Raw genomic sequence first — 25,109 nt, forward strand, 5'->3', positions numbered from 1 at the left:
CGGCGTTTGCAGTCCCACCCGAGGTCGCAGGGACTCGGACACGGCCCGGGGCGCCACTTTACCCAGAGTAAATTCACTGGGTGCACGAGGAATCGCCTTTCTGTGCTCTGGCTTCCAGGAAGGTCTCTGCTCCTGGTCATCTGGATTGAGTCTGACTCAGTCATGTGGGCTCAGCTCACCTTGACCCTGGAGGGTGAGGAAAGGAGCACAGCCAGGCAGAGGACACAGAGATGCGTGTCTGCAAATGGGACCACTGGACGGGGCTCTCTCGATGGCAAGATTAGAGTTATCCAGGGGAAATCGGCTTGTGTTGGGGTGCCGGGGTGAGATGTAAGAGAAGATCCTTGAGGTAATCTTGTATGTGAGCCTGAAATTAATGGAATGGGCACAGGCGCGCTTTTACTTAGACTTGCTCTCTCGATTAATTGCCGCCTTCTAAACATCCGTTTTGTGAACCAGGATCTCTTGTCTGAGCTTCCACTGTGTGCTCAATACCTTTACCAGACCCTATGGGAGATACAAGGCTAAGGCTAGGTTCTTGCTCATGAACCTGGCTCAGAACTGGGAATTAGCGAAAGAAAGGGAGTTTCCCCATTAAAATTACTTCTTGTGCTGCACTTTTTTTCCCCCTGAAATGATTCAAAGGCACCAGGAGGAGAATATAATAATGTATGCTTGGACTTCAGGCTCAGCTTCCTTTTTCTGACCCTTTCTCAACCCAGCTTTCCCTCCTCAAAAGATTTGGAATTCCCCTTAAGGAGGGTGGGTGGGGAAACTGCCCCCCTAGGTAAGTATGGGAGCCACATGGCCTCCTGAATGCAAAAAAAGGAAATCATCTCCAAATGCATCCAGGCTGGTGGGGGTAGGTCGAATCTGAGATAGAATGGGAAATCTGAATAACCCTCAAGGCAGCAGACTCAGTACCCAATAGTGAGGTGTGAGAAACAGTCAACATTTGGAGCAGTGGAGTCAGAAGGGTTTTGGCAGCTGTTAGATAACTTCCTGATCCACAATAAAGTTCATGCGACAGACCGAGAGGATGTTTTCCGCAATTCCGTTGCCTGGCTACCTTCCTCTCTCTCCAAGTCTGCAAATTTAAGAGATTTTTCTGGGTCCCAGTTGAATGGTGGTGCTGGCTGAATGCACGCCCTGGAGGGGGGTCCTGGCACACAGCATCTGCTCAGGTTGGACAGGTGCAGTCCAGGTCTCACTGATTTGTTGCCTCCCCAGCTCTCACCTGCAAGGTGACAGAGGCCCCTGTTTTGGAATGGGGAATCCATGTGACCCCCGCCTCCAGCCCTGTTTCCAGCCCTGGGATCTATTTGTTCTGGACCCTACCCAGATTCTGCAAACTAACGGTTTGTTTTTGTTTCCTATGTAAAGAACTAAGTGCCTTACTCCACCCCAGGGTCCTCAGGCCACAACAGCCAAATTTCTGCAAGGCCATCTTCTATAATTATTAGTGCCTGACCACTGTGGAAATAGACCCAAGACATTTACTTTCTTAAGTGAAGAGAAATGTGAAGGGAGCCTATGAGCTCTTCAAGACTCCATGGGAAGCATTGTGCATTGGGAGAGACCCAGACACATGGACCTTGAACCTTCCTCTTGCCTGGGCAAAGGCTGGGAGAAGGGGTAGTGGAATGGAGGCCCACAATACTTTCCACAGCCCAAATTCTCAGGTTCGTCCTAGCAAAGGATCCTGTACCACCAGTGGGGGTGTTGCCCCTGGGTCCCTGTGGCCAGCTAATCCTCACATCCTTCCCATTCCTAGAACACCTAGTCATACACGTGCGGACTGGCCCACCCAACCCCCAGGCAGGAGGGCAAGGGGCAGTGCTCTTCTGGCATCAAAAGGTCTGAATTTTTGCAGGGGGTTCTGGCCTGATTCGAGGGACCATCTTTTGGGTCTGTTGAATATGGGCTTTCCGGAAGTGTAGCTGGAGGTTATTAGAACGGAAGAGTGATAACAAGAACTTAAAAAATCAAGCCTTGCCACCAAAGTCAGAGAATGTAGACAGGGGCAAGACTAGAATGCACTGGTGAGATGCAGAGGGAAGGATTTGAAAATTTCCGAGTTGCTAGTAGCTGGTGCTGGGTGGGAGAAAGGGAACCTAGCAAGCCAAACCTCCTGTGGGAAAGGGAACTCTAAGTTTTGTTACATTTCTGGAGTTTCTATAAAGAAAATGCATCTCCCCCCCCCCAACCCTGATGAATAAACATATGTACCACCTTGAGGACCGCCAGGGCTAGGAATGGCACTTTCAAACCCCTTATTGGGCAAATGTCCTGGTTTTGCAAACACAGAAACAAACTCTGTGAGATCAAGATACTAGCTGGAGATCACAGAACCAGTAAGTCCAGAAGCCAGGACCCAACCCAGCTGTACCTGGCCACAAAATGCACAAAGCACTTGCCTCTGACAGGGAGGTCAAGAGGGATCTTCGAGACTTAATTCTCCAGGAGTCCATGTTCTGTCCAAACTCCCGATGGACATTGGGGGTGGGGTTGGTCATCCTTAATGAAGGAGAAACTTACCTTAAACATACTGCTGAGGAGGAATTAGAGGTAGTAAGTCTTAAGTATGCCAGGAGGGCACCCCATTTTCTGCCAGCCGTAAGCAGGCATAGTCTAGTTGTTTCCTATAACTGCCTTCCACCCCCATACAACTACAAAGCCTGGAGCTCAGAGCCCACCTGCATGTACCTCATCGCCTGGCAGGGAGTGGATGCTGAAAAAGCAGCTAGGGACTTGGTCAGTGGTGCAATCCCCTGGCTCACGCCCATCATACCGAATCCAAGTTGCCCTGCTTTCTTCATTTGGATGCATTTCTTTTTGGTCTTGGCTTAAAAAATCAGTCTGGTCATTAACTGTAATAAGAGCACTCTGGCTCGAGTCACCTGGAGTGACCTGGAGCCCAGAGGCTCCCTGGGGGTGCTGGGTGGCAGCTGCTAGTGCCCTTCTGTAGGGATGGGGAGGGTCTCACCTGACATACCCCACTTCACAGGGCTTTTCTGACCTCACTACCTGCTGCCACCTCCCGCTGTCCCTACCCACCACTGGTGGGTACAGCCCTGCTGGATACCAAACCTACTTGAATGTGCCCTTCCCAGGCAAAAGCCCCCAGAAATACTGAGCAAGGGAACTGGGTTTGAGAAGCCAGTGGAGAAACCCAAAGGAGACAAACAAGCTTTAGCTTCGGTCATTGCAAATTCAGGCAGAATTCCAAACACTCTCCCAATTTTGTGTACGAGTATTTTCCTTTTCCATTCCCTTTCTTCCTACAGTTCCCTGTTCTTTTAATATTGCTCTCGAGTTTATTGATTCTTTTCTTTCTTTCTTTCTTTTTTTTTTTTTTTTTTTTAAAGAGTTTCCAGACTGCCAGTGTCTCTGAGAGGAGAGATTTTACACCTGAGTCATGCCATTCTGGTCAAAGGAGGGAAAACCAAGTTCAGTTCAAACTGGCAACCTAGTCCTAGTCTCAAGGTCAGGCTCTTCCAGTTGGTGTTCCTAAAGTCCAGTGAGGTGCCACTAGCCATAAGCAGCAGCAGAAACTATGGCAGAGTATGCTAGAGGAGAAATATGCGTATGTGGTATAGCTTCCTTTTTTTTTTTTTTAATTTGTTTAAAATTTATTTGACAGATAGAGATCATAAGTAGGCAGAAAGACAGGCAGAGAAGAGGAAGCAGGCTCCCTGCTGAGCAGAGAGCCCCATGTGGGGTCATGACCTGAGCTGAAGGCAGAGGCTTTAACCCACTGAGCCACCCAGGCACCCCAGCGGTATAGCTTTCTTAACTTGATTTGTACTAGTTTGCCATCTGCCTTGTTTGTCACCGCTGAGCTAGATAATCAATAGTTGTAAAATAAAACCATGGGGAGGAGGCAGAGAGACTTAACTAGTTGGCACTTAGGAAGTCACCATTATTTCTCCCTCTTTCACCACAACCACTCACAATAAAGTGAGTTAATATTCCCTGGTAGTTTTTTCTTTTTTTAATCCTATTCAATGACCACCCATTTAGCTGCTTCCAGGTTTGCAAGAGTGCTCCACGGGCAATTAGGTTCCAGAGGTCTTAGATTAACTAGAAATTCAGGAAATGCCCCTGATACCCCAGAAATTACCTTCCATGCTCAGTGGGAACCGAGGGCTCAACAGGATGGATATAGCTTTAGGGACTCTTTACAACAATTTGTCCTCAACACCTACCTGGAATCTGTGTCCCATGCAGCAACTAACCCAAAGAAGAAAATGTGGATATCTTGCTCTCTAATTCTCCTCAGCCAGGCCCAACATCAGGAGAGTAAGGAGAAGGAAAATGGGAAATTATGTAGACAGTGGAAAGGATCTAGACTAGGACTGTATATGTGTAGAAGAAGAAACAGAAAAAGTTTCCCTAAGCAACTCCCAAACCACAATCGCCTGCCCACCCACCCCCAGGCCTATGCACTCTCCTTCCTTGCTTTTCGGGCTTTGCCTGTTCTGTCTCACCCCTCCTAACTTCCGTGAATGCCTCAGATCCAAAGTCCAGGGCGTTTTCTCGAGTGTGAGCAAACAGTCATCAGAAACTTCTCTGCAGATGGAAAGTCCGTGACACCAAGAAGCAAATACTGAACCAGTGCTGAGAGGTGGGTGCGCCAATAAAAATGTCTGGGTGGTGGAGCTCCTAGGGTTTCACTGCCAAAAGTTGAACCATGGGTGTCTAGAGCCCACACTCAGCCCTCCCCCAGCTTGGGGCTAGGTGGTCTCTTTTGTTACCTGGACAAACTCTGGTCCTGACAAGTGGAGAAAGGTCTAAGGTGTCACTTGGAAGTTAGGAACCAAGGTAATTCCTTTGTTGGTCTCCCCAGGCTTCAAAGCCCCAGGCTGAAGGGGAGTGCTTTGGGACCAGTTTAATTGTTATTGGCAAGAACAGAAAATCAGATCCAGTGAATCTGAGTTTAAGTCTTCTCTACCCTGGTGTGATGGAGCAAGAAAAGTGACAGTGAGGGATATGTGTATGACACACTCTGGACTCCTCTGGTTGCGTGTAAGAGATTCCTGCTAACTTGGACTTTGTCATGAACATTTTGGAGGAATAGGTATAAAGGTGTTACAGCTTGGAAAGGTGTTCAAAGCGTCAACTCCTTAGATCTGGATTTTTCCATCACTTAAATCACTCCCTGAGAATGTATATTAGAAGCTCACGGAAGGCAGCTCATCTCCCTCTTCAAGGGCAACAAGAGACCTGGCCCAGGCTGCAGGACCCCTCATGGTGTCATCAACTCTCAAGACATTGTTAGAAGCAAGAGCCTGGTAGTAAGAAAGCCTGGAGTTTGTTTGGATGCACAGATCTATGGCTTGGCGAGGTCCTCCCTCTCTGCACCTCAGTTTCCTGGCAGGCACACAAGGTGTGGAAATACTCCTCTTATGGTTTGTGAAGATTAAACATTATACAGCCTGTAAAATGCTTGACACTTAATAGGTTGTCATTAAAAGTAGTTCTTTCTCCCATGTTCTAGAGGTAGGAGCAGGCAGATTTTATTACTTCTCTTTATTTAAAAATTTTTTTGAGGATTTTGTATTTATTTGAGAGAGAGAGAGAGAGAGAGAGATCACAAGTGGGGGGGAGGGAGGAGCAGGGTCCCCCCTGAGCAGAGCACCCAATGTGGACTCCATTCCAGAACCCTGAGATCATGACCCGAGCTGAAAGCAAAGGCCCAACCCACTGAGCCACCCAGGCACCCCCAACCAAAATTTAAAAAAATTTTTTTTTTTTAAATTAAGTAAGCTCTATACCCAAGATGGGGCTTGAACTCACTACCCCAAGATCAAGAGTCACCTACTATATGGACTGAGCCAGCCAGTTACCCCTACCCCTCTTTTCTTGATGATAGAACTGAGGAGAGGTCCTGGAAGAATAGCAGAGAACCACCGTTAACTTCCCTGACTTCTCAGATTAAGCCTCACGGCCACCAGCCTCACTCCTGCCGTGGTGGCAGATTCTCAGTCCCACCCCGCAGGTGCCTTCTAGGAGCCCAGAACCAAGCCTAGGCAAGCCCCCAGCACTGCGGTCCCTAATGCACCAAATGGAGCACAGTCTGCTGTAACTGGTCTCTGAAAGCGGCGGGTGGAGGTTCCAGTGCGAGTGACTCCAATTCATTTGACAGCCAAAGGTCAAGCAACTCTTGGTGTGAAGGGTGGTGGCTTCCCCTGGCGAACCTTGCTGCTTTGTGCTCTCCTCCAGAACGTTCCTTACACGGACAGGCTGCAGGGGTCTAATTTAATTTCCCCCACCCTACCCCCGACCCCGGGCTCAGATTTATGGAGCAACCCCAGATTCTCAGAGCTGCTGCAACGCTGCCGGAGGGCGTGGGGGGTGGGGAGAGCATTGCGATTTGCTGTCTCAGAATCTCTTAATATCCAAATGCTACCCGTTGGGCCCGGAGCTCCAGAACCGAAGACGAGGAGGTGGTGCTTTTTATGCGGGACAGCACTTCTTCCTCGCTTAAGGCCAACAGGCAGGCCTTGGTCTTTAAAAAATCGCCAATCTAGGCTCATACAAGTACCAAAAGCCAAGAGTCCTCAAATCTCCAACTCCTCCCCCCGAAACGCCTCCGCCACACCTGAGGGCTTCCAAACAGGGGCCACCACCAGCACCACCTTACCAGGGTTTGGAGGTAGATGCCAGAGACACGAGAAGAGGCCGACTACTCTGCGCAAGATGAGAGAGCGAAATTCGTTCCCATTACTGGGGGACGGTGGATGATCTGGACCGGTCGCGGGAGGGCTGGCTTGGTGCATGGAAGTATTTAGTAGGTCCAGTGCTATTACTGCCTAACAGGGTGTGAAAAGTAATATGAATGTGAAATAGTGTGGGGAAATGGAGAGGTTCCAAAGCAGGAGGCGAGCCCCCTCCGCCGTCTGGCCTGGAAGGCTCGGTCGGAGTCCCTGCTCCCTCATGCGTGGCGCCTGGAGGCGCTGCTACCGGCCAGGGACCACGGAGGGAACTTGTGCGGGAAGCATTAAGGACCGAACAAGGGGGCGGGGCGCACAAAGACTACCACGGAAGGGGTGGGGGTGTTGGGGGCCAAGCTGGCAGCATAGAAGAGGAACCCCAGTAAGTAATGCCTTGAGGGCTCTCCGTTCGTGGCCGCCGAGGTTGACACTATGCGTCTTCTTGGAACTTCATCACCTACTATTTATGCTCCTATAAAGACTGACCTTTTACTTATTTTTTACTCATTTTATGAAACAACCTATCAATCAAGTAAAGCTGCCAAGAGGTATGTGAGAGCTTTCCGCAGGAGGTGGGAGCGGAGGTGAAGTGGCAAGTTCCTAGTTGATGGAAATTTCTCCAATCGATTCCAGATCGAGAACGCACAAACCCATCAAGCATCCCCACACACACCTTGTCCTGAAGACAAAGACTCCTCTTCATGGTCTGACAATAATCCCCCCACCCTGGCACACGGAGGGGTTCAGACTTCTTTCTCCGTCGCAGGCCTCAGCAACAAATCCCTAATTGCAGGATGCCCAAACCACAGACCGGCGACAGGGGGAGACAGACCACAGGCCGAGGCCCCGCATTAGGTTGGTGCCCAAGCGCTTCGTCCTGGGGCGATGGCTGCGCCCTCCAGGAAGGCACTAGAGAAGAGAAGGCCTGGGGCCAGGGTCTCCCCAGTACAGCGTCCAACTACCTCTCAAACCCCACTCCAACCCCCACCCCCGGGAGCCGGCTCTGGGCGGTCGCCAGGTGTCCTCCAGGCGCGAACCCTCTCTGCTACCATCAAGCAAGGACTGCATGCAGGGCCCGTCTGGCTGGAGTAGCACTCGCGGCCCGGGAGGCCGAGGGGCGAATGCTTCTCTTTGGGATAGGTGCCACTGCATTTACTAGGCGCACTGTCAATTTGGAAACGCGTGTAGCTGCAGCCTCACATTTTCTGCATTCAGGGCCTGGTGCCAGAGATTGCCGGCCTCCCTGCTGTGGACGTTTCCCCAGACCAGACTGTATCGAGCAGCTCGGTGACGGTGTAGTTGGCTACATATGGAACTAGATTTGGAACAAACCCCCAGAATATCCCAATTCACTAGTACTAAGGCGCATTCAAGAATTGGTGGCCGCGGTCACCCGGCTTTTCTCACGCAAATCCCAGTCGACGTTCTAATAGTAAATCGGAGTTCCAGGACCTGGTTTTGAGAGGGGCGCTAATGAAAGAGAAGAGTAGGTAGGGGTGTGTGTGTGTGTGTGTGTGTGTGTGTGTGTGTGTGTGTGACAGAGAGAGAGAGAGAGAGAGCGAGCACAGGGAAAGATGGAAGCAAACGCTCACACTGCGGGAGGGTGGGGACCGGGATGGGGTCCTCGTCCACTCGCATAAAGCCCTCGCAAGTCTCCAGCCTCAGGTTTCTATCCTCGAGGCCTGAACCTCCCGAGTCGGGCCCCGCGTCCCTCGTTCCCGGGAGCGGGAAGGACAGAATGCTCGGCTCCAGGTGGAGTCTTTGCTCGCGGCCCCAGCACTTGGAAAAGCCAGCCTCTACCCCGGGCCTCCTCCGAGGGCGCGGGTGGTAGGAACTGATCCCGCAGCTCCTCCCCCGGGCTCCGCGCGCCCCAGCCCTGCGCCTCGGGCCTGACGGCGGCCAGCCGAATCGCCTTTCTTTCCTGCCTTCCCCAGTGAGCTCACTTCCTCCCGGTGCGGCTCCCCTGCGTCAGCCGGAACCGGCTCCTGGGCCCGCCGCAGCCGCGGGGCGCGCGGACTCGGGGCGCACGGGACTCGGGCCGCCGCGCCTTCTACGCGCCCCTGGACTTTTCTTGGGGCGACGTCCGTGAGCGGAGAGGAGTCCTACAAGCAGGAAGGAGAGGTTGAAACCTCTGCGAAGACAGGAAGTGGCTTGATTCGTGGTCAAACTTAGAGCGCGGGCAGGAGCGCAGTGAGAGCGAGGCCGGGCGGGGAGATCCAGCAGGATAACCCCTTGACTCGGGCCTCGCAGCCTGTTTCTCTGCTTTCCTTTTTTCTCCGCCTCTCCCTGTCCCCTTGTTTCTCTTTTAGTTTTCACCTGTGTTAAAAAATTAATATGCCGGCACGTTTAAAAAGCAATTTCGCATTTTAAAGTCGGCGGGAGCAGAGGGAGAATTACAAATAGGATTGGATTTAATTAGCTGGTAATTCTCCTTTCATGCCCCCATAATTAAACAGAGATTCTAAAGCTGCTTCAGGGCTCACAAGTGATTATTACAAGCATATTTTACATTTACATTAAAGTACTGTCCCCGGGGTGTAATCCAAGATCTGGCTCTATTTATTCGGTTTTCGAACCTGAGCGCTGGAGCCAGAACGTTGCTCTCCAGCTATGTTGTGGGATGGCTTGTGGGGGCTGTTGTTTAGTTTCCTTGGCTGATTTTTAATTTTGTCCAGTTCTGTTTCCGGGGCGTAAGGAAAGATAGCCGAAAGTTGGGGGAGCCCTCAACCTCAGATCCCACGGAGAACTCACGCCAAAAGAATTAAAACAAAAAAAAAAAAAAAAAAAAAAAAAACCTTTTAAAAGCGTGAAATTGTACAAAACTCAGAGCCACCTTGGCGACTCCCCACCACGCACAGAGAGGGCACACCCAACCCAAGTACGCGCGATCTTCAGCCCCAACAGCGGACCGGATCTGGTCACCCTATGTGGGTGGACTCTGTTTCCCCATAGAGATCCGGAAGCCCCGTTTCGTGACTATTCAGTGTCTCTACTCCCGCGATCTCTTCTCCCCCATTTCATCTTTTTCTGTCGGGGCCATGTACCAACCTTCCTTTCTCAGCGATTCCCTGTGAATCGTCGTTAGTTCCCTAACCGAGCCACAGCTTCTGTCCAGGGATACAGCCCTTCCCGAAACTCCAAAAAGGCACTGGAGAAGGCCTGGGACCGCATTCTCCCTAATACGGCGTAGAACTACCACCCCTCCTCATCCCCCCCCCCCCCCGCCACCGCCAAACCCCAATGCAGCCCTCGCGCGCTCACCTTGGGACTCCGCGGTTCTAGCTGTCCCCCACCCCGCCTCCACCGCCTGACAGTTTCCAGGCTCCAAGCGAAGCGCGTGTCCGTGTTGTCACCAGATCCACGAAGGCTTTTGATGAGAACTGCTTCCCTTTTGAAAACACCATTCCCTTTCCCCAAGAGAGAAGAATCTATTCTCCTGGACTGGTTTAAACACACTCATACGAGAAGTATCTGTGTTGTGAAAACATCAGCCTTTAATAATTGTCTTGGAGTAAAGACTTTCAGGAAATGATGGAGATAGGCCTGCTCATCTAACTCATCCCCCAGATTGTCATTTCTCTGGCTACCTCTTCTCTTGCCTGGCCCACTACATCATTTTTTCTTTTCTGAAAAACTGCTCTTAAGCGACCTCCTTCTTATTTATGCCTTTATTTTAAAAAAGAGATCCTTGGAAATAACAACCTAACCAGAGGAGAGGAGCTCACCACTCCCAGTGTCACTAATTAGTGGCACATGCTGGCTAGGTACAAGGAGCATCTTTGAGCCCAAATCTTCTCATCTGGAAAAAAAAAAAATGGCTAGAACAGATAAATTCTAAAGCTCTATTTCCAGTCTTAATACTTTCAAGACAAAAACTTTTCTCCTTACTTCTGAACTCTGTGTGTGTGTGTGCCTGTATGTATATTTCCAGTAAGTGGTCTGTTCAAGATGCAGATGAAGAGGACATTTTAAACTTCTAATGTGCCCTCTTTGGCTGGTTCCTCCCAACCCAGCCTTTCTTGCTAGGCATGGAAAGAGAACAGGAGGGATAGATCTCCAGAACACAGTCCACTTATGGTCACATGATTCATTAAGAACCTTAATCCTCATCTGACCTGGCCAATTCAAGTACCGCCAGTGAAACCTCATAAACCCAGCCAAGAGGCTGGCCAACATATGCATGCTCTAATTAGAGTTATTGTGGGCCTTTGGCTTGCAGTCTGATGAACAGCTCCAGGGCTTCAGGGGGCAGAGGGTTGGAGGTCCTTTCCACCAACCAATGCCCTTTGGTCCTAGGAGGGCATCAGTTGAACTCAGTGGGTGATCTGAAGCTAGCCCCCTGAAAGCTAACCACAGCTACTACGACTGAAAGCTGGCAGTGGGTCCCTAAGAGAGACAGGCAAGAATCTGTCCAAAGGAGGTAAAAAGGGTATCAGCAGTGAGCTTTTCTTATTATTAGTGCATCTTAATTTTACCATGAGAGAGGGAGGAGAAGCCCAAAGTGAAAGAAGAGAAATTTTTAACATTTATACACTTAGCAACCCTCTCCATGAACACACACACACTCAAAGTAATGACTACAATTTACTTAAAAAAAAAAAAAAGAAAGAAATTGAAGATGCTTTCCAACCCTATTTACAAGGATAAGGGAAGGCGTGGTGAGGAGGCGCATGCAGGCTTGAGCCAATTTAGCAACCACAGTTCTGGCCAGGTACCAGGAAGTCACAGAGCACCGTAGATAGCAGAACTGGCTCCATTCCTGGTGGAGGACCCTGTGCACGGTACTTTTTCTACAAAGGGTGTCATGAAGGATGGTCAAGGTCAGTCATTGCCAGCCATCAAGACCTTTGAGCCTCTCTCAGAACCGCTCTGATATAACTGAAGGTGTTTTGTATAGGGAGCAATCAACTCTGGCTTTATCTTCATCTCTCCTTGAACTGTAAAGGACAAAATACCTAAGGTCTCTCAGGTCTACATATGCTTACTTATTACATTGCCAAACTTATCTGTTGTTTTGTAATACCTGTGTATATCCCAAACTCTTTACCCATTATTTATAACCCATTCAAGATATCTGCAGGCTAGATCATTGCACAACCTCCCTTACAGTAGGAGAGAATTTGTTACTTATTTGATGCATAACAATGTAGTACTTTCCAATGTGTCCCAATGTGTTTGCTTCAAAAGATGAAGAGCCATACCAAAAAGAGAGAGAGAAAGAGAGAAGTCACATCCCTACAACTCTAGAATGTTACAACCTCACTCTTTCTGCTTGCTTTCCTTCCTTCCCTTCTTCCCTGTTTCTTTATTCTTTGGACGCAGCCACAGAGAAAAAAAAAACAAAAAACAAAAAACCCAGTTTGGAACTTTAGAAATCGTGTGCTCTGCATGTGCCCCGTCTTCTCTTTCCCATATACTTTTAATTACAATCAGGAGGCATCTTACACCCTGGCCAGATTGTATTTGGTGAGAGCCTCTTTTAAAATTCTTCAAAGCTTCCAGGGATCTTCCCTCCTCACTGCCAAATCCTCTGGACCAGCAAAATGGATACAGAAGGAGTAATTTGCATCATTCTAGATTCATAGAAATTATGTTCCTATTTGCTTTTCTATGCTTAGGAAGCTTGGGAAGGATGTTCAAGAAATGAACAGTGGGAGAAGCACCTGGACAGATAATGAATGAGAGACTATTCATATGTACATTTTGTAGATTTTGAACCATGAGAATTACTGCCTATTCATTAGAATTAATTTGATCAGGATATATATGAAAGATGTTAGATGCTAACTATATTTAGAGATAATATCACCCATTAGGGAGGAGGATCTAAAAGATCTAGAAAAAACATGAAATAATCTTTGTTTGCTTGATTGGTCATAAGCTAGAACTATGATTAGAAAATAATACTTTATGTAGATATATGCAGAAGCATAAAACTTTAGGTGAGGCAAAATGCACACTACTCCTCTCTTCCGATATCTCTCTCCTATTCCCCGATGTGAATATATGTCAGTTTAAAGCTATTTGCTACTCAAGTTAAGTCAGGTTTTACAGGGAACACAGACTGGCTGAGCCCCCAGTCCTAAGTAGAAAGGTTAAGCTAGAACACACTGCAAAGGACTGACGTTTCCTAATAGACACTTGAAAATGGACAATTTTCCTCTTTGTATGAGGAGGACAAGATCCTTTCTTAGAAATGGCTGCCCCTCCACACATACCCTTTCACTCCTCTGAGGGTGGGCTAAACACTTTGCCCTAGGACGTCTGCCCCTTTCCCTAAACTTTAACCAGGTTTAAAAGTTTTTATTAGGCAAATTCTACTCAGGAAACAATGTTTTAAGCCTAAATAAAAAAAGGGGGGGTATAAATTCCTTTAGTGATGTTAACACAATCAACCCAATTCCCCAGCACCCCCGGGTCTTTAGATACCCTTGAATGCCAAAAAGACTTGGAAGTTCAAACTGCCGTGCCCTTTAAAAAATAAGCAAACAACTCCACCCGACCAGGGGACGCAGCTCTTCAGCTAACACTAGTGTTTACATCTCCTGCAGTTTTTCCTGTTGCACAGTCCCTGCTAGTAAACAACCTAAACTGATCTGGTGGCAAAGGTCAAATTGCAAAATTATAGGGACTTTCATATTTAAAGGTATGCTATATAGAAAACCACATGGGGAATAATCTCAGTTCTACCCACTTGTGTTAATTAACAAATCCTCCCCAAACACAAAATGAGATCACCTTTTTCTGAAAACAGGTGGTTAACTACGTGATTTCCAAAGAGGTACTCTACAATGGAAATTAGGAGAGATTTCAGAAGACGGACGGGAAAAGGGAACTGGTCAATGTTTGTGAAACCCCCAAAGGTGGCATTTGGGGAGAAAGGGAGGGCAGGAAGGAAAAGGAAGGGAGTTGAAAGAGCCCTTGGTTTCCCCAGCTGCTTGCAGAAGTTGGAACATATGGAGCCAGGGTTTTCCAAAGATGACAAGGGATAGAAGAAAAAAATATTTTTTCCCCAAGGCATGCCTTTCCCCCAAGTAAAGATACATCTTCAGGCTGGAGACATTTTTTTCCTTCCAGAGGGAATGAGCAGAGGTCACTTAGAACGAATTGTCATCATTTAGTGAAAATAACAGTGATTATTGGAAGCAACAGAAGGAGTCAAGGTGTTTGTGCTAAAAAACTTCAAGATCAGGCCTGGCCCAGAGTGGGAATATCCAAACAGGTTCTTCATATTTCACGTTTTATAGACAGAATTTTCCCTAAAGGATATACTTTCATTAGGTCATAAATGCACCAACAGAGAAGGGGGGAGAGAGAAAGGGGGAGAAAGGGTAGGAGGGGTGTGTGTATGTACATTCACACGCGTGCGACTGGCACAGGGGCGCCGGCCTTGGAGTACCTCCAGGGTGAGAGGTAGGGTCTACGGACAGAGGTGTGTGCCACCCCGAGGGCAGAGTTCTGGGACGGTGACTTGAGACCAACCTCGTTGAAGCTTCCTAGGGCTTCTGCTTTGCCTTTTTATTTCTTACATTTCCTTTGGGTTTCACCTAAGTGCCTAATTGCCCCCTGTCCAAGTACTTATTGCCTGAAGGCCACAAGAAGGGGGTTGGGGGAGAGAAATGTGTTTTTTCAAAAGTTTGTTAACAGTTTAACTCTGGGAAATTTTTTAGTTGGGGCCCTAGTACCTGAGCCTAGATGGCAATGAAAGGGGTTGTCTGAAGACTTTCGGGACCCCATTCCTGGAATGGAGAAGTTTACCTCTCTCAACACCCAAGGGATGTGACTTAGTACTCTCAGAGGCGAATGCTCACCGTGTCTGGGCTCCCGGTTGATGCCAGGAGAGAAGGCTGCAGACCCGGAATCACCCTGCCCTAGCTAGATAAGCCGCGTTTGGCTTCCTTCAGCGCATTTCTTAAAAGTGAGTTGGAGTTGTGCAACCAGCATAGTTAGCCTCTACTGAGTCACGGAGAATATTTAAATCCACGGCGCTGATTTCACACCTAGCAGTCGGTAGCAGTTTCGAAATTATTGTAAAACACCGCCGGGATGATATATTGCTGTCTAGGCCAGGTTAGCAAGACACCGGCGCATACTCGACGTTTAGATCACACGCTGAAAATGCGGAGATGTTTCTATGGGGATTTACACGTGACACAGAAAAACTGAACAATTCACTATTTCTCTTTTTTGATTACCTATTTTTAAAGAAAGCATTGGCATCAAGGACGAGTTAGGTAATGTGAACTAAAAGGCACGCAGTTGTAGTTCAAGGAAAACTGCTTTTAATTGACACCGTGTATATTCCTCTGCTCCTCTCGAGCTGCCCCCAAGAGTATTTATTCCTAGGGCTGGAAACAAAACAACTAACCCGGTCTGCCGCGTAAGAGAGCGCTCCAAGATGGACTGCCGGAGAAAGGCATTTTGACCCCGATGGAAATTAGTCATATTGACAGACGCCCAGGGAAGGTAAATTACCCAGCGCGCTGACGCTATGCAGAAGCGTGCCCCGTTGCGACTCTGCTGCGGCGCCCAGGGGCCAGAGGCTCCCTGTTGGTTAACCCAGATTCCGACAAAGCCCATCTTTGCTTCTCTGGGCCTGGGATTTCAGCGTGAAGGCACGGAGCGAGCTGTGAAAAGGTGCTAGAGAAGAACAAGGCCAGAGAAAACCAGAAAAAGTAGTGGGAAAGAGAAGTGTTGCGCCATAGCGCAGGCGAGCTGAGGAACTCGGAAGAAAACGAGCAAAATACGCAGGGGAGGGAGGGAGGAGGCGGGGGTGGAATTGGGGGGGGGGTGCTGAGAGGACCGTGCGGCTCTGGGCTCCCAGGTCCGCCACTTGGGAGGTCTCGGCCCCAACGCAGGCCGGGCCTTACGTCCCCCCGGGAGGCTCGCCGCTCGGGCGGGGTCACAATTACACCTCGGCTCCAGGCGAAGACTTAAAAACCGAGTGGTGGGGGCTGCAGTCTGGAAGCAAGGCCCTGCGGTCATCAGAGGGTGCCGGGCCAGCGCGCAGGAACTTTTTACAAGGCGTGTGGGTACAAGGGGGGGGGGGGCGGTGGGAAATCAAAATAAACCACTTTCATCCAGCGTGGGCCATGAAAATAAAAGCTGCTTTATAAAGGGGGCGAGCGGGAGTTTTGAAATTTAGTGTGTGTTTTGCTTTTATATAAAGAGTTTTGTGATTTTACCTGATAACCAACGGGGAACTGTGGGGGAAATAGCTGCTAGGTTTTTGTGGGGTTTTTGTTTGTTTGTTTTTTCCGGAAGAGAGCTGCAATAGAAATTCACAGGTTTCTCCCAAATAAGCTTGTGTCCCAGGACTGCAAACAACTGCGCACATCCATACAGATCATTACAAACTGGGGACAATACGTGCGTGACCTAGACGGAAAGTGGGATCCAGTGGTCCCACCTTCACTTTAAAAGTGAGTCCTTAAAACTGAGTCTGCAGAGGAGGAATGGACAGGGTCAAATAGTGTAACATCTCATTTTACCAGCGGCTGGACCGGAAGACTTCTCTAAGAGTAACCGGCTCAGGGCTCAAAGACTAGGCGAAATTCGCCCGGCCGCAGCAGTGAGGGCGTCCAGCCAAGCCGGTGCCCTTGTCTCAAAGGAAGGGACCCCACGGCCGGCCCCTCCAGGGTAGGGCAGGGCTGGGGGGAGGTGGCTACGGCCTCCTGGACTGGGGCCTCCTGTCTGCGGTATTTTTAGATTTTCTCTCTGCTCCCTAGAGGCTCTTTTGTAAGCCGAATGGAGGCTCTCCAAACTGCCCTCACTGGGAGGGGGTGTGGGAGTAGGTGGAGGCGACTGCACGGGGATGTTGAAAGAAAAAAAAAAAATTACTTGCATTTAAATTAAAAAAAAAAAAAAAAACTCTAGGTTTTTGTCCTTACTGCCTTTTCTCTTTCGTTTCCCCGACACTTGCCCCAGCCCAAGTCCGTGGGAACGCGCCAAGTTCCATAATTAAGTGGACCATGGGGGTAAGGGTGGGTGGGATCTAGATATAAGAGCAGAATAAGAGTGTCGTGTGCCTTCCTTTCTGCCTTTCATCCCCGCTCTCCCGGCCTCTACTGCTCCCCTGGAGCCGGCCTAGGAACCCTCCGGCAGGGATGGGAGGAGGGGAGGAATCTCCGTTGCCTTCGAGGAAGCAGGAACAAGCGGAATTTGTTTATTTTTTTTAAAATAGAGGCTTAAAATAAGTCCAGATGTTTTTGCAACGGGGTTTCGAACCCAGTATATGCCCAGGGAGGCGAAACTCGGAACCCGGACTCACAAATGAACAGAAGGTTCTTGCATAGAAAGCTGGGTCTCACTGCGCCCCCTCCCACCTGGGACATGCCCTAGTGTAGCTTCCCGGCTGAGGCCGCAGCCAGGAGGACTTTCCCCATCCCGCTTCTCCCCATCCCGGACCGGGCTGGGCCCGCTGGCTCCCGTGGCTCGCCTTCACACCACTTCCCGATCCCCGAACGCAGCCCCCGAACACCCCCCCCCCACCCCCTTCTCAGGCCCGGCGCTGCCCCCTCGAAATTGCCCAGGCTGGGTGGATGGCGCGGCGCTGCGGAAAACCTGAGAGAAGCGGCAGCCCGGCGCCGGTGCTCTCTTCTTTCGCCTAAGGTTCAATCCTCCCCCCCCCCCCCGCCCACCAAACCCACCCCTCAGGGAGTGTTGGGCCTTGCGGTCCACCCCAGCTGCCTGGGGTGCTTCGCGTTGCCCCCGCATCCCGGACGCCGTGGCTCTACCCACCGGATTGCCTTCCCGACCCCTCGGTGCTCTGTCGACGTCGCGGCGCTTTGCGTCGCGCGAACTGGAACCGCCAGGCCCGCCAGGTCCGCGCTCTTAGCAGCCGGGTAGCCCAGCGAGTCGAAGATGCTCAGAGAGGAGGAAGTGCAGAGAAAAAAAATAAGAGGAAGGAAAGGGGGGTGGGGTGGGGACCTGACACACACGAGCACGCAAAACCAGCTTTGGTGATGGACTTTTTCAGTTTCACACGGAGCGACCTGTAGTATCTGGAGAAGGTTTTTGAAGACGTTTAGGAGGGAGGGTGAGTTTTCTGCTGAGAAACTCAATCTGCCATACAGTAGCGGCCCCATCTGGGATCTGTCACTGCTGACAGCACCACAGGGCACAGACGTGATCTTCTGCACAGCCTGCACTCCCCGAAATACCCTCCTTAATCAAAGGATGTCTGCGCGCCGGAGCTCAGCTGACCGCGCCGGGAGCAGAACGGCCAGAGAATTCCACCCCCGCCCCCCGCGCGCCTCCTCCCCACGGACACGGCAGTGGCCCCTCTCCTCTAACCAGCACATTAATTAAAAGAGGAAAAGAGACAGAGGGTGATGTCATTGCTCTCGGAAGATCATAAACGTAAAAGAGTCATCCTGTGAGAATCCCTGAAAATGACTTTAATGAATAATTTCAGAGACAGTTATGGCTTTGGGTAATTACTGAGCGGGAATATGAAAACCAGATTTGCAAAGCGAAGGCGATGGTCAGGCGGCCTGGGGGCCACTTTCTCCCATTAAAACTGCACCAGCTTTTCTTCACCGCCAAATTCTAGTTACAGACTTTGGATGTATTTTTTCGCTTAAAAATAAAAGCAACAACCACACATTTTCTTTTCCGTGTGTTTTTGCCTTATCCTAAAGACAAAACTGTCAGCTCAAAGCATCGACAGCCCACTTTAACTAGAAGTCAACCATGCAGGAGCTTCAATGGCCATTGGCTTCTATCTTTTCAGGAAGGAGATATTAATGGCCACTTTGATTTAGAATGATGTCTTTTTTTGGCCTCTTCTTGAGGCAATGTACTTAATAAAGGTTGAAAACTCTTTCTGCCCCATAAGAAATTGTGTTTTAAATCCTTTCAGCTGGTGAAGAAGCAAACAAGTGAACAGTGAATGACCCCGCTTCTTATAGGAAAAAAATCTGCGGGTCTCCTTCACTCTAGATCTTGTTCCCCATGATGATTTGGTTCTACAATAAGGAAAGATATTTTGAAATACCCCATCTGGTCACGGAGAAGCATCAGGTTGGGTCTGGCTGTTCATAATTAGTGGTGCATTAAATATACTATTTGAGAAAACTGGATTACTGGAGAGGAGGTTGCTGAGTACCCCATCTTTTTATATGAATGGCTTAGCTGCTTGCAAGCCTACCTCCTTTGCTTGGAAATATTAACTGGGATTCTCAGATGTGTGGCCCATGTGAATTCATTCCCTCTAATTCAAGTTAAAATTCATTTATGCTATATGCATGAAAGTATTGATAAAAAGTAATGTAGCAACGTGGGGTTTTGTTGTTGTGAGTTTTGAGTCTGTATTATTTGGAAAACTGCCTTTTTGCCTGAGTAGACTCCATTATTAAGGAAGATCAGGGAGAAGCCACTTAACCAGCACTGTGGGAAACTACATCCTGCAGCTATTACCTGCCCCTCCTCCCCCAAAGCAGAGTTAAGGCCCCTCCTTCTCCAGTCATCAGAGTCAGCTGTCTAAAGCCTTCTCTATTCCTAGCTCCCAAGCCCTCTCCTCCACCCCAGCTCATTTTTTCTTTCCCCTTCTGCTAGGGATAAAGCGTGGGTAAAAGAGAGAGAGTCAAGCTCTCTCAAATGTGACATTTTCACTGACTTGGGAGGAAATGGTCCTCATCCGTTCTAGATTACATGAAGACACTTCAGAATTTGGAGTTTTGAGTTGCCTCAAAAACTGGAGAGGTGAACATTTGGGAAATTTTCTCCACTGGATTTCCTGTTTATTTTTTATATCCCAGCCCCCCCCCCAATAGATCTTCTATTGCTACTTTCAAATCACAGGCCATGAATTCTCTTCCCTCTAGTTAAAGTCACTGTAAATGCTGGCTTGGGCTTTGCAACCTGTGTGGAAGTAAATAGCTTTTTCCGAGTTTGTTTTGAGTCCTTGCATTGCCCAATTAAATTGAGGTGTAGGACTGATTCGTGGGATGGTCACTTTTCTCTCTGTAGAGACTTTAAATAATGTAGGCCTTGCCCTACCTCTCCTCCTTGATAAAGCCATCCTCACCCCTAGGGTCCAGTGTTCCACAGCAGGGGTTGACAGAGTGCCAAGAATGTGGGATCAGCTGAGGTGGGTGTGTGTGGCCTCAGGCAGTGTTTCCTAAATCTTGGGGTGGGGGGGGGCGAGCTTTTGAAAATTGAAGATTTCGTTTATCCTACCTGACCTGCTGAACCAGGATTTCTCATAAATGGGTCGAAATGAGGAGTGAATTTATAATTTTATCAAGTTCTTCAGAGATATTGCATAACTAATGTGGTAACCTCCAACCTCTGGATTCATCCCAGAGACCAGAACAGTGTCCCAAGACGCCAAAGGCGGAGGTCTAGAGTGTTCTCTTCCGGTCCAGGAATTACACAAATATACCTAGCCTCTGTTCTGGGCAACGAGATAGAGTAGGGGACAAGAGGATGCCAGTCATTCTTTTTTCAGCCAAAGAGCACTCCCACTGGGGAAAGGGGGGGGGATAAACATAAGAGGGTCTAGCGCCTCCGTTCCTTAGGGCCATCGGGCTTTAATAGCAGGTGCAAGACAGAGCCTTCGAGAGAGGCCTGTTCTGTAATAAGCGTCTGCCTGGCCATCTCATTAGGCAGAAACTCCCCACAGGGCTGTGGGACCCAGGCAAGGTGTGTGCGGGAAGGGCAGCCCTAAGCGCCGCCTCTCTTCCCTCTCCGAGCACGGGCACCGCGGCAAGGGCCGCAGGTGTTGGTGTAGGAGAGCAGCACGTCCGCGCTAGGATAGAGGAGCGCCCGCAGGTCAGTCAGGGCCGGCTGTGGGAAGCTTTTCCAGGCTGAATGCACCAGGCGCAGCGAGTTGGAAAATTTAAAGTGAGGAGGGGGCCGACAGAAACTTTAACCGACCCCGCCTTACCTCAAACAAGAAAAACAAAAACGTCTTCTGGGCTAAAAATACATATTTAGAAAGTCCCTGTGCGCAAGCAGGCGGCGCGTTCCAGCTGCCGGCCTGGCCCGGGGAGGACTTGGCCGCACGGCCGCCGATTACACCCAACTCGGCTGGGATGGCTCCGAGCCGTCTGCCCTGACGTCAGCGAGGCTCCGAGCCCCGCCGCGGCGAGATAGGCAGAGCGGCCGGGCGCGGGCGCGGCGCTAATCACTCCCAGATGTCCCTAATAGCGGAGATAAAGACGGACGGAGCGGCCGGGAATAAATTTGTAATCAGGGCTCTACCATCTGATCATCAAAGCGGCCCAAATGCCGGGAGAATTTGAAGGGAATGTGTGTGTGTGTGTGGGGGGGGTGGTCACGTTTAGGGGAGAGGCGGGGGACGCGATCCTCGAAGGAAACTGACTTGGGCAGGGTGGAGCGAGAACAGGGAGAGAAGTCTAACTTCTGTGCGCGTGTGAGTCAGATACGCAGTGCACTTTAACTTCCACTAGACTGGCCGAAGCCGCTGAGCTGTTAGCGGCCAGTTAGAGGCCGGCAGACGGTTGCTGTGCGGAGAGTACTCGCCGGGGTATAAGCTGGATGGTAAAGCTGCGCGCGCGGAGCTGTCAGTCCCCTGGAAACGTCGGACTGATTCTTCTCCTTCTCTCGTCCTGCCCTTTCTAAACAGTTAAAAATACTTCGTTCTCCCACCTTCCCACTGCCTTAGGGCCACCCCGTAGACATGAACCCTACAGCACGGCTGAGCTTGGTCAAGAATGGGGATACTGGGGGCCTCGAGCAGGGGTCTTGGGCCCCAGTCTGAGGGCGGCTGCAAGGTCTTTCTCTCCGAGGGATCCGCGGGCTGCGACAGGCCAGGAATCCAGTGCGTCTCGGAGACTTGTCAGTGCTTCTTCTTCACGCAGGGGTCTGGACACTAGGATTTGGGCTGGGTGGAGGGAAGGCGTTCCCTAAGGACAACAGATCGAGAAAAGACAGAGCCCAGGGTCCAGGTTCAGCCCTTTACGAGGCGGACGCCACAAGCCTCCTCTGCAGATCATCTCGGCTTGGCACCTACCACCAGTTCCTTTTCCAAATCCAGGCGCGTGGGTGGGACTCGCGAGCAGAGAGAACGCAAGGCGGCTGTGGAAGAGAAAATTGCGAGCCGCACAGGCAGCGTTAGACACAGCATTTCTTTAAAGCTACAGGAGTAGCAAAGAGGTTTCCCGCGCTTTGTCAGACCCGCAGTACAAATGCAGTTCCGGCTGTTGTGGCATCCTTGGGCCAGTTTATTGTCCCCTGCACGCACAACTCAAGCGCTCACAACTGGCTGGGGTTCTCTCTGCAAAGTTAAAGCTCTGAAGTAGCTCACAAGCCTGCCTCCTGCCGCTCCCCGTGGCTTTGATTTTGAGCTCACTCTCCTCACCCTAGGCACCCCTTCCAGCGAAATCCGCGTGCGCGGAACTCACCCTCCCGCTTCCTTAACAACTCGTGGGATACTAGCTCTGTGATCCTCACCAGGAGCAGGCAGCGGCCTGTAGAGGCACAGGCCAGGGGGAAGGGATCTCGCCACCCTCCATCCCTGACTCAGGCCCACTTGCTACCCTTCCTGGAGCCACCGCTGTCCCCACCTCATCGCAGGGACGACCAGGCCACCTGGTCCTGAGAAGGGCAGTCTAGGCCAGGAGGCCCACCCTTTGTAGGTGCCTGGAAGATTCGCTAGCCCACTGGGATGCTGGAGCTTCCCACCAAGCCTCCAGAGAGTGGGGCGGGGATTTAGAAGGCAGGAAGAAACCCTAGTGATCTTGCTCTATTCTTCTCCTAGTTTTGACCTGAAAAAATCTCTTAAAGCTGCCGTTAGTGTCCCAGCTGGGGGCGAAAATCCTAGAAAATTGTGATTGGGAGTAAGGAGTGTGCTTGGTCCCGCTCTCTTGAGCTTTCCAGGTTACTTCCCAAGAAGCTGAGAATGGGTATGTAGGAAGGAACACACACACACACACACACACACACACACAGCGGCCAAGCCCTCTCCCCACCAGTGCTTCGGGGTTATCAGGCCCTGGGCCTGTGCGGCGGTCTGGGGCCGGAGCCCTGACAGCCAGATCTACCATCAATTTACCTTCCGCCGCCCCAGCTTCCCATTTAGCTTTTAACGTCAAATCCTGCATTTTTGTCGGCTCCGGCCTGTCTAGAGAGCTTGTGATTTCGCTGCAGGAGTGATTGCTTTTAACAAAATGGCAGCAACCACATTATCCGAGCAATTAAAACAGAGGCCTTTTAGCTGGTCCCGCAAGGCAAGAGGTTGGAAACTTTTTTTTTCTTTTTTTTTAAGCAAAGAAGAAAGGGAGTTAAAAGAGAAATAAATGTGTAGAAGAGGTAAGCATGGAAGCTCAGAAGAAACGCCAGCCCAGCACACCACTCACTTCCTGGGAGCCGACAACTTGTGGCAGGGATGTTGGGTGGCTGGGAATGTTCGGAAGGTTGGGAAGTCCCCGTGACTGTAGAGATGCATTATCTGGGGTGTCTTGCTCCTTAGGATGTGCATCCAGTTAGGAGTCCGGCCCCTGGAGTGTCAGGTCTGCTGGATGTCTGGCCAGTTGGGCTTTCACACAGGTAGGAACGATGAGATGGTTGAGGCCTCGGCCTGGTGCTGCTGGGCCAGAGGAAGTAGCTTGGCGGACAGTCAGGAGAGAAGGCGGGCAGAGCCTGGCCCTGGCCAGACAAAGAGGACGAATTTCTGCAGCGTGGGTTTTAAAGCGTGTGTAGCCACAGGCTGCCCCATAGCGATGTTGCAGCCAGGCTCTTCGGGATCTCCTCTGCTGGTGTCTAATAAACCAAAAAAGGGTTAGACCAGCAAGAGTGCATTAAGGCCCGGACAGTAAAGAAGACCAGCTACGGAAGGCAAGCCCAGGCCCACACGCGTGATGTGGGTTACTCCTCTTCAGTTCCTGGCTGAAAAACCTCACCACTGCCCGCCCCACTCTCTCTACTATTTCAGTAAACTGTTTCCTTCTACCACAGGAATATGATGAAGTCTTTCTCCCGATGGAATTAAAGTAAAGATGTGAAAGGCTTTTGGAGGCAGGAAAGGGAGAGAGCCACTTGGTCCAACCGACAGGAATCCCAAGAGTAATAGAAAATCAGGGCGCCTCCCTATGCTCCCCAGTGCTATAAACAAAGGCAAGTGTCTGTAAACACAGCTCGGGCCCACCACGTCGGCCCAGCGCCGCCTGACCTGAGGGGAGAAAGTTCAGATCGCTTTGGCCTAGTTGTTCTAACCCCTCGCCCTCGCGTTGTCAGCCGCCCGCAGAAGAAACCCGCAGAGCCACTCGCCTGCCTCTCCCCCAGCGCCTGTGAATTTGCCCGCTGCAGGCGGCAGGCTCAGTGTGGGCACCCTCGAGCTGTGGGAACCCCTGGGGACCCCTGGGATATCAGGGGGAAGGTCTGTGCCTGCAGTCGAGGTGCGAACATCACCCCAAGGATGGGTTCCAAGATGGAAACCCTCTGGCAAGCCTCTCTAACACCAGATTTATATACATGGCGTTTCATGAAACAAACCGCTTTTTAATACGTTTCACCTTTCTTCCCCCACCCCCTCTACTCCATCTCTCCCCCTCCTCTCTACCCCCTCCCCGGCAGGCCTGCCGAGTCCTTTATGGCACTTCAGCTTCTCTGGTTCCTAGAGCAGAGATGCGGGCTCTAGCCAAGACTACGGGCAAAGGAGGCCTCCGGGACTTCCTTTCGGGATGTGCTAGGACTCAAGGAGACCAAACCTCAGGCGGGGTGAAGTCCCCAGCGGCTAGTAGCCTGGGAGGGAGCCGCTTGCAGGCTGGCCTGGGGCCGGGAAGACTTCAGACACTGCACAGTTAATATTGAGTTCCCTGTAGCTCCTTGTAAATCTAGCCCACCCCCATCACCCCCCTTTAAATCCTTGGTTGTGTTCGCGATTTCTTACTTGACATAAAATTCCTTGTTACCTAATCATGGACTTTCCCCCAAAAGCTCTCCCCCCACTCCAAGGTTGGCACCGATGAGAATCCCCCTGATGGAGATTACAAACAAAAAAGTCCTCTTTTCCTCTTTTTTCTTTTTCCGGACAAAAGCCCTACATTTTGAATTAAGAACTATAGACTATTTCCTGTGGCTGCAATAACTCCTGGGATCCTCCTCATGTCTCCTCCACCTAAAACACGTTCCCCAAACAAAAACCAAAGTCCCCCCACAGAATGACGTCCAGTTGATTTCTGGAAAACACCTTTCCACATTTCTAGTGAACTGCCAAGCCCTTTCTCTGGCCCAGGTCCTCCTAATACTGACTCCTGGGCCTACTGGAGGGGTGGGGGTAGGGACAGGAGAGGGGAGAAGACAGAACTCCGATAGAACCCAGGTCCTTTAGCAGGATTTTCACCAAGCTCACTTCCTTGCAGGGGTTGGAGCTCACGGTGAGGACTGATCCGAACTACTGACTCTTTCAAATAAAGTTAGAGGCAA

General features: G+C 50.4%; 1 long non-coding RNA gene across 1 annotated transcript in view; it reads right to left on the reverse strand.

Moving 5' to 3' along the window:
• The window catches only part of LOC123392895, a 38,299-nt gene extending 20,564 nt beyond the window's left edge, over window positions 1-17,735 (reverse strand). The window contains exon 1 of the long non-coding RNA XR_006607588.1: window positions 17,457-17,735. This is a non-coding gene — a long non-coding RNA (uncharacterized LOC123392895). The remainder of the gene's footprint in view (window positions 1-17,456) is intronic.
• Between the last annotated feature and the right edge of the window lie 7,374 nt (window positions 17,736-25,109).

This window comes from Mustela putorius, unplaced genomic scaffold (assembly GCF_011764305.1).
Source record: "Mustela putorius furo isolate JIRA1106 unplaced genomic scaffold, ASM1176430v1.1 tig00000682_pilon_pilon_pilon, whole genome shotgun sequence".
NCBI lineage: Eukaryota > Metazoa > Chordata > Mammalia > Carnivora > Mustelidae > Mustela > Mustela putorius.